Source organism: Thalia democratica, unplaced genomic scaffold, assembly GCF_965202585.1.
Source record: "Thalia democratica unplaced genomic scaffold, ktThaDemo2.hap1.1 HAP1_SCAFFOLD_276, whole genome shotgun sequence".
NCBI lineage: Eukaryota > Metazoa > Chordata > Thaliacea > Salpida > Salpidae > Thalia > Thalia democratica.
In genome coordinates this window covers 72,867-83,739 of record NW_028139384.1, presented here as the reverse complement: position 1 = coordinate 83,739, position 10,873 = coordinate 72,867, and positions in this window count along the sequence as shown.

Sequence of the window (10,873 nt, the reverse complement as noted above, 5' to 3'; positions counted from 1 at the left end):
TGCTTAGAAAAGTAAGGTGAAAAAATTAAAGTTTCAAAACAACTAGAATAGATTCATGACGGCTCTGCAGTAATAAAAGTATCTATTTTTTACTTACCATTCAAAGCTTTAAAAACTAAACAATGTATTTATTTCAATCTTTAAATACTTTTTTAACCTAATTTAATAAGTAAAAACACTGTCACCAATTAAACAAAACTAAATTTATATTGTGATTATATTGAAATATTTACTGTCTGTTAGACATAATAAAAAATAGTAATTTTCAAAATAAAGTTTTAGTAAGGGGTCTGCAGGTATATAAAATAACGTATTAATATTTTTAAAACAAAATATTTTCTGACGGTTTCCATACAAAAATAGCGTATACTAAGTTTACATTAAAATTGATTTTATAAAAAAAACATATCAATAAAATTTAGTTTTTGATGCAGTAAGCAGTTTTTTCTCAAGCATGATTATTTTAAACAAAATTTTCAAACATACCAAAATATATGTTTTCTGCACTATTTCGATCCGCATAATTATTTTTGTTCTGCACCAACTAATTTGATTAGCCAATTTTTATGAATATTTTAAAATGCAAACGATAGTTTACATTAAATAACTGAAAGTTTTCTTCAATGTTATTTTGTCAGCGTTTTGTTAAGTCACAAAAGTTTGTAGAAAAGTATAAAACAATATATTATGAAATATATAAATATGCGGAAGGCGAGACACAGCCGTTTAAAAAAAAAATTGTAAAATAAGTAACTTGAAATTTTTACTTAATCTTTAACCTAAAAGCTTTTAAAACGTATAACAACTCTATTTTACATCAGCTACGTTGTTGTAGTTCTTAACAAAACTTTACTCACTACTCAGTCGAAAATGTTTGAAAAGTAAAAAAATGGTAATGAACTACGTCACTGTTAGTTTATAGAAAAATCGAAGCTACGTGAAATTCTAAAATAAGTTAAGTTTAGACTATAAAAACATTTTAAATATAATATAACTCATAATATATTTTCTTGCAATGTTTTGTGCACATATTACCTTCAAAGAAATTTCATTTAAAACTTGGATCCACAATACATTATATTAGGGATGGGCAACGTAAATAATCGACGAATCGGACCCGGAAAATTTAGTGCTCCGCGGGCCAGAACATTTTGAAGTAGAGATCTACTGAATCCAGCTGGATCGTTGTTTAGGTCCGGATCCTAATTTGAAAGTAAAATCCGGATTTGGTTAAGTACTATTTTTAGATAAAGATCTGTTTACGACTGGAAACTAATGAATCGGGTGTTATAGAATTTTGAATCCTTTCAATAACTACTAAGTTTCTCAAGTATGGAATTTAATGTCAAAATTTACCAAGTTTTCATAATTCTATATTGTAATCCAGTATTGGGTGATTTAAAAAAAAAACTAGCAAGTGTTATTTAGTAGTCTGAGTGCGAGGCCACCTTTTTCGAATTATCAAGCATAATTACAAAAGTTAAGTTTACAAACATAAATTTTTTTGTATTGTGCTTTTAAAATTTAATAAATATTATTTAAAATTTAATTGATAGTAAAATACTATTACAAACATACACAAATAAATTTGCTAAACAAATCATACTTAAAGTTATTGATGTATTACCTTGAAATATTTATTAAATGATTTTAGTAGATTTATTGAATTAAATGGTAGTAGTTGAGATCTCTTTATTTGTTTTCTAAAAATCAAAACATATAATATTTGTTAAATGGTCATCACAAAACTTAACCGTATAATTGATAAACAAATCCTTATTAAAAAAAATCAATAGCATAAAAGAGTGCAAACTGTAGTCTCAACTTGGAAATTTACTAATAATATTTAAGTAGTTTGACTTAAAATAGTTGTCAATTATTTGTTTAAAAAAAAAACTTTTTAATTTTCTAAACATTTATAAAAACAACTCACTACTTATCCGGAAAAGACAACAATTTTAGACACTTCCATTGTTTATGAAAGTCATTATGGTAGGTAAGGATATCAAATTTAGTTAACTACACGAACTGGTTTTGGATAAATTGAGATAAAAATATTCAAACTGACTAGAAACAGAACAAAATGGTATTTTTATCACTACACGAAAATAAAAAGCCATATTAAAAACGTTTTCAGGGTCAAGTCTTACAGTTTTGTTTGTGAAAATTATGAAACGAAATCTTTTGTACAAATTTTGTAGTGTTTACATTGGCTGGCTGGATTTCATATAAATTTTGAAAATACTTAGCGGGCCGGTCATTTTCACTCACAGGCCGGTCATTTTTGTCCACAGGCCGTACGTTGCCCATCCCTACTTTGGAGCAACAAACAAACTTTACTCAATTAATTTTCTATTGTCAGATGTACAATTAATAGTTGCTATCAGACGAGGAACTTTTTTTAAATAGTACAAATAAAAAGCTATTAGCATAAAAACTTTATTTCGACAGTAAAAAAAGAAAGTAGTTCTTACTTATTTAAATGATACTGTTTTAATGATACAGTTTTTTTTGAATTATAAAAATTTAACTGAACAAGTTTAAATAAAAAAAAAAGAAATAACGTTTAAATAACTTAGGAATATTTACGTTTTTTTAAAGGTTTTATTTCGTTTCAGTTATATATATTTTTCTTTTTTTACTTTGTTCAGTTTTCAACACAGTACTCACTGAAGTCAATTTAAAACATTTAAGAAAATTTTTTCTATTATAATTTTTTCTTCAGGGAAAAACCAAAAATAAAAGTTAAGTTTTATATTAGGGTAAGTACGTACTCAATTGGAGTTGCTCAGTTGATCAGCTATCAAAATTTTATAGTTTCCTGAAGGAATAAAATACTTCAAACTTGATGTTTATAGCTCAAATATAAAAGTAATTTTAGTATCAAACAGTATTTTGCTCTAAAAATAAAGCTACTTTTTGAAAAAATTATAAAACGTGAAAAATATTATAAATAGCACAGAAACAGTATAATAGAATATTTAAGAAATATAGTACTATTTGTACTTTTTAGGTTTTTAAAACAATAGTAAATAAAAGAATTTTTTTGCTAAATGTTTAATTTCAACTTCAAATATAGTACAATCTTTATATTTACAGAAATAGTAGTTTTCAAACCTAAAAATATAGTTTTTTAAAAATTGGATTTAATATGAGGACAAAAAGCAATTTAAAAAAAAATACAAACAAGGTCTAAAAAAAAGAACTTTTGCAATTTAGTAAAATATGAATGGAAAAGCATAAAAACAATCGATTATTTCTGCTTTATAATTTAAAGTACTCTTTTTTTTTAAGAGGTATTTAAACACACAAAATTATAATTTATTTTTCTTCAGCAAAATACTGAAAGTGAAAGTCAAGTTGGGAACTAGGGTAGTTTTAAATAACCTAAATAAATGGCAATTGGTCGATTGATGAGCTATCAATTGTTCATAATTTCCTCAATTATTATTTTTTTCTAAAGCTAACTTTGAACTTTACTTAAACACAGTAGTTTGAAAATAATTTTGTTATGAAACGTTATTTGTTTGACAGATGTACAACTTTTTTCTTAATTGTAATAAAGTATTTGTTTCTTAGATTTTTCTTTTGCTTAAAGACATGTTTAGTAATAAAGCCAAAGTATTGAATTTAAGTTAGTGATAGTTTAAAAATTTGTTTGTGTTTTAAAGGCAATAATAAACTAGACTAAGTTTTAAGTTTAAGATATACCTAACAATACATTTTTTATTAGGCTACTAAAGTAAACCATAAAGTAAAATTTACAACTATTATAGTTTTATTGTATTGTTATTAAGTTGTTTATTACACAAAAGTGATTGAAGTGCGAAAATAAGTAAAAAGTTTAAATATAAGTAAAGTTTGAAAACAAAATATTTAAAGTTTTTTAGTGTTATTACTTATAGTAAAAGTTATCTATATATAAGAATGCGTAAACAAACTTTAGTTCTTGTTTGTTTTATATTAGTATAAGTAAGGTTTAAAATAAATAAAAATACTTAAAGTGCATAAATTGTTTCAATAAAAAACGGTAATAATTTATATGCTTTAAGCAAACAAGTTAAAAACTGACTCGATGACCGAAAAGTCATTTTGTAAAACCATTTTTTAAGAATTTTCGTTTTTGTGATCAATTAACTTATTATTATTTTCAAAACGTACGGTAAAACGTCTATCAGTGGAATTAAAGTAGTCGCAAGACTTATAAATTGTGTTGACGAACTTTTTTAGTAAGTAGTTATCGCATTCACCGAATAATTACACTTCAGTGTTTCTTTTTCCTGATAAGTTTTAAATGTAAAGAATTTAAAAAAGAAAAATTGTTAGTTCTTTATTATGAGTTAAGTGTTTTATTAGTAGATTTTGTAGTTCACGTTTCACCTAGTCAATCATTCAAGCAATTGATTATAAAACAAGTATTACTTAATAAATATTGATTAGTATTATTTTAAAAGATACTGAGTACACTTTAAATCAATGACTTCTTAAGCTTAAGATAGCAATTTAAACATTTACGAGAAGTAAAAACATATAATAACAACTATACTTAACATTTCACTTAAGCTGAAAATTACTTATAAATATTTTTCAAAAAATACTACAACTAAAAGGTAGTGACGTTTTTATTACTTATAAAAAAAGTGAAACCCAAACATGTTTGGGAGTTTCAACTAAGTAACAATTAACCAAGGCATTTTTTTTAAAAGCAAAGTTATATTAAAACCTATAAATGTTTTAATTAGAACCTTAAAAATTAAACTTGTTTTTATAAAATTTTAGAAACCAACTTTTAAAAAAATATAGTACTTCACTTACTCATTTATTTAATTTTGTATTTCTAATACATTAAACTTAAATTTAATAAATAAATTTTTGTGTAAAATGTGAAAAAATTTGTGGTCAATAATAATAATTATAAAATTAAGCACGATAATAGGATGTTTGCAGATATCCTCCGTACCTTATTAAATTTATAATGGAAGTGGGTACAACACATTTGTTAATTTTTTGAAAGGCTGTTTTAAAGTACAGTATTGCATTTATTGTAGCATTTATAGTTTATCAGATGTTAAATACATTTAATTTCTAGGCTCAGTATCACTGTACTGTTAAACAGCACAGAATACTATAGTAGTTTTAACAAACTTAGTCCTGTGAAACATATTGTTGTTATATTTTTGAAACTAATTTCGTTTGAAGCTTCTATCAAAAAACAACAAATGTTTCAAGCGTTACATTAAAAAATTTACGAAAATTATTAGTGATCTAAATTTTGAATTAAATTTTTGAATATCTACCTATCAACATTAGGTTACAGGAATTTTAAACTTTTATTTTTTGGATAGTAGAGTTAGCGTTGTAAAGTTGATATGTAGCCATCAAAACTTTAAAGGATATATAATTGAAACATGCATTTTTTCAATAATATACGGTCAATATATACAATTTTTTGAACTTTCAATTTGCACACATCGTGTTACGGACCAAAGCAACTCCCACAACTTTGAATTAATTTTCGAATAAAGTTTAATTATAATTGTTATTGTTCGTTTAAATTAACAAATGCAAAATATGATAAGTTCTACAAAGCTTATTTGTTTTATATTGTACAAACACTCTGGAACTTTTTTTTAAATATTAAAGAGTCTTCTCCTTTAAAAGTAAGCTAATGGGTTATTTTTGATTTAATAAATTAACTAACCAAATTTCTTTGGTTTAACAAAGTTGGAGTTTTATTAAACTGTTATGCTGAAATTCCAATTACTAAAGTTTAGATGATTTTTTTTTTGAATTTGAAAAACTTAAACAAAAGTATTAACTTTATATAAAATTTAGTTCATTGGTAACATATTTTTCAAGACCATTGTTTACTTTCGTTAGCAGTATAAAACAAAACCTTTAAAACTATAAGACATTTACAAGGTTAATTTGTGATTATTTTAGTTTTTTTTATATAAATAAAAGTAAAAAATCAGAAAGTTTAAAAAGATACAAGTTAAAATTGTCTGTAATTCAAACCTTTCGCGCAATAAAGTGTTGTTGTGCTGGCTAAAGGTTGACTAAAGCTTGTTTGAGTAATTATTTGTTTTTATTACTCATTGTGTTTAATGTGTACTGCTATTATTTCTACAGTAACTGTAATTTAAAAACGTGTAAATTAAACGGTTTATGTGAACTCAATACTTTGTTTATATACAATTTTAATTTTTTAATAAAAAACTGTCTATGAATAAGAAATAAAATATAAATATGTCTAATTATTTAAAAACAATATTAAATTTTAGGGTTTTTGATTGTGTTAATTTTTTATATTAATTGTAACAATATAAAAACTAGTTATAAATAAATTATAAATGTCGAAACATTATAAACTGATTTGCAAACAAATGATACTTTTTTTGCTTTTTTTAATTTTAGTTTTTAAAACAAAGAACTACGATAGATTTAATTAGATTTTAACTAGTTATACAAAAAAAATCTTTCGAATGTTTAGCTTTTAATTTAGTCTGTAAAGTTTTTGAAAGTTTATTTAACTAAAAAATACCTTAAAGTACAGAGTTTTATATGAAAAAGACAATAAGTAAACATTAATTTTAGTAATTTGTAACCAAAAAATCTACCTCCTAAAACATGGGAAATTACCCTGGTTAAGAATCGCCGATTTTAGACCTTCTGATAATTGGATATTTTTATATTTTATGGGTCTTACTATTTTAGTTAAGTTTTTTTTTTAGTTGTAGTGTACTATTTGTAAAGTTAGAAGAGCGAGTGGAATAAGTCTGATTAGATGGACTTAAATATTTTTTATACAAGTTGTCAAATTCAATGAAACAAACTTTAAGTAGATTTAAGCTAATTACGTTAGTGCATGTTATGAACATTTAGTTAATTTTTTTTTCAAAATATTAATTCTAGAAATTTAATTATTATTTATTTTATTGCGTTTTGAAAACAGTTATTTATGGCTTTAAAGCAAGCATTTACAATGGTAAACAAACTCATTTAAAAGATTTATCACAGAAAAACTAGTTAACAAAATGCACAAAATAAAAATTTCATTTATTAATATTATTAAGAGAATTAAAATATATTATTCAGTTAAAAAAGCTTATACAACAATGAATGTTTGCCTAATAAATAAAAATGAAGTTTAAATTAATATCCTTTTTTGAACCACTAAAAATAAGTTTTTTTATTACAACAATAAGTTTTAATAAAATTAATTTTGTTTTTAAAACTAAGTCAAAACAACTGCTCTAACATCGATGTGTTAATCGGTGATTGTTATTAATTAAAATGTAGAGTTGCCATGTATTTAATTTTTTAAATTCAGCTGTTGTAAATGCTAGCAGTTTTCACACTTAGATAGACATGCAACTTGCCTAGAAAAGTAAGGTGAAAAAATTGAAGTTTTAAAACAACTAGAATAGATTTATGACGACTCTGCACTAATAAAAGTATCTATTTTTTATTTACTATTCAAAACTTTAAAAACGAAATAATGTATTTTTTTCAATCTTTAAATTCTTTTTTTTTACCTAATTTCATGAATAAAATCACTGTCTCCAATTGATCAGAACTAAATTTATACTGTGATTATAATAAAATATTTACTGTCTGTTAGACATTATAAAAAAATAGTAATTTTAAATATGAGGTTTTAGGAAGGGGTCTGCAGGTATATAAATTAACTTTTAATATTTTCAAAACAAAATATTTTCTGACGGTTTCCATATAAAAATAGCGTATACTAAGTTTACATTAAAATTAATTTTATAAAAAAAACATATCAATAAAATTTAGTTATTAATGCAGCAAGCATTTTTTTTCTCAAGCATATTTATTTCAAAAAATTTTTAAAATATACCAAAATATATGTTTTCTGCACTATTTCCATCAGCATAATTGTTTTTGTTCTGCACAAACTAACTTGATTAGCCAATTTTTATGAATATTTTAAAATGCAAACAATAGTTTACATTAAATAACTAAAAGTTTTCTTCAATGTTATTTTGTCAGCGTTTTGTTAAGTCACAAAAGTTTGTAGAAAAGTATAAAACAATATATTTTGAAATATATAATTATGCGGAAGGCGCGACACAGCCATTTTTAAGAAATTTAATATATAAAACAAAGTAACTTGAAATTTTTACTTAATCTTTAACCTAAAAGCTTTTAAAACGTATAACAACTCTATTTTACATCAGCTACGTTGTTGTAGTTCTTAACAAAACTTTACTCACTACTCAGTCGAAAATGTTTGAAAAGTTTGAAAATGATAATGAACTACGTCATTGTTAGTTTATAGAAAAATCGAAGCTACGTGAAATTCTAAAAAAGTTAAGTTTATGCTATAAAAACATTTTAAATATAATATAACTCATAATATATTTTCTTGCAATGTTTTGTGCACATATTACCTTCAAAGAAATTTCATTTAAAACTTGGATCCACAACACATTATATTAGGGATGGGCAACGTAAATAATCGACGAATCGGACCCGGAAAATTTAGTGCTCCGCGGGCCAGAACATTTTGAAGTAGAGATCTACTGAATCCAGCTGGATCGTTGTTTAGGTCCGGATCCTAATTTGAAAGTAAAATCCGGATTTGGTTAAGTACTATTTTTAGATAAATATCTGAATACGACTGGAAACTAATGAATCGGGTGTTAGAGAATTTTGAATCCATTCAATAACTACTAAGTTTCTCAAGGATGGAATTTAATGTCAATATTTACCAAGTTTTCATAATTCTATATTATAATCCAGTATTGGGTGAGTTTAAAAAAAGAAAAAAACTAGCAAGCGTTCAGATATATTTAGACTTTTTAATGTAATTAAGTACCATTTTACTACAAGACAAACAAATTTTTTCATTATAAAGGATTCAATAAGTCACTTGTATTAAAGTTGTATTGTCTATAAATTTACGTGTCCAGGTTATCTGAACAACCAGTACATTGGTGAGACAGAAAGACAACTTTTCGTAAGAATTAAAGAACATGTGATTCCAACCAACAGTGCGGTATTTAAACATATTGAAAATTGTGTATTTTAAACTAATTGTAAGAACATTTATAATTTTTTGAAGTTATTAAAACGTGCAGTTCGTATAATGAAATTTATCTTCAGAAGCTCTACTAATTAAAAAACTCCAGCCAAATTTAAATAATCAGCTTGGTCCTGATAAAGGATCAAGAGTAACTATTAATATACTTAAATAATCCATTTTGTCTAAATTTTTTATAAAAATCCATTTTTGTTAATTACTTGTCGTTTTAATTAGTTGTGTTTTTTACAAATGATATAATTTCACTCTATTTATTTTGTGTTTGTTTAACTAGGGAGTGTATAGCATTCTCATAAGGAAATTTGGATATTCCGAAAGCGCTTAAGTTTTTAAAAAAATTTATAATGAAAAAAATTGTTTGTCTTGTAGTAAAATGGTACTTAACTAGCAAGTGTTATTTAGTAGTCTGAGTGCGAGGCCACCTTTATCAAAATATCAAGCATAATTACAAAAGTTAAGTTTACAAACATAATTTTTTTTGTACTGTGCTTTTGAAGTTTAATAAATATTATTTAAAATTTAATTGATAGTAAAATACTATTACAAACATACACAAATAAATTTGCTAAACAAACCATACTTAAAGTTATTGAGGTATCACCTTGAAATATTCATTAAATGAATTAAGTAGATTTATTGAATTAGATGGTAGAAGTTGAGATCCCATAATTTGTTTTCTAAAAATCAAAACATGTAATATTTATTAAATGGTCATCACAAAACTTAACCGTATAATTGATCAACAAATCCTTAATAAAAAAATCAATAGCATAAAAGAGTGCAAACATTAGTCTCAATTTGGAATAATTTACTAAAATTTAAATTTGAGCAGTTTGACTTAAAATAGTTGTCAACTATTTGTTTAAAAAAAAAACTTTTTACTTTTCTTAACATTTATAAAAACAACTCACTACTTATCCGAAAATGAAAACAATTTTTGACACTTCAATTGTTTATGAAAGTTATTTTGGTAGGTAAGGTTATCAGATTAGGTTAACTACACGAACTGTTTTTGGATAAATTGAGAAAAAAATATTCCAGCTGACTAGAAACAGAACAAAATGGTGTTTTTATCACTACACAAAAATAAAAAGTCATATAAAAAACTTTTTCAGGGTCAAAGTCTTACAGTTTTGTTTGTGAAAGTTATGAAACAAAATCTTTTGTACAAATTTTGTAGTGTTTACATTGGCTGGCTGGATTTCATATAAATTTTGAAAATACTTAGCGGGCCGGTCATTTTCACTCACGGGCCGGTCATTTTTGTCCACGGTTCGTACGTTGCCCATCCCTACTTTGGAGCAACAAACAAACTTTACCCGATTAGTATTCTATTGTCAGATGTACAATTAATAGTTGCTATCAGACGAGGAGCTTTTTGAAAAAGTACAAATAAAAAGCTATTAGCATAAAAACTTTATTTCGTCAGTAAAAAAAGAAAGTAGTTCTTACTTATTTAAATGATACTGTTTTAATGATACAGTTTTTTTGAATTATCAAAATTTAACTGAACAAGTTTAAATAAAAAAAACAGAAATAACGTTTTAATAACTTAGGTATATTTACGTTTTTTTTAAGGTTTTATTTCGTTTCAGTTATATATATTTTTCTTTTTTTACTTTGTTCAGTTTTCAACACAGTACTCACTGAAGTCAATTTAAAATATTTAAGAAAAGTTTTCCATTATAATTTTTTACTTCAGGAAAAAACAAAAAATAAAAGTTAAGTTTTATATTAGGGTAAGTATGTACCCAATTGGAGTTGCTCAATTGATCAGCTATCAAATTTTCATAGTTTTCT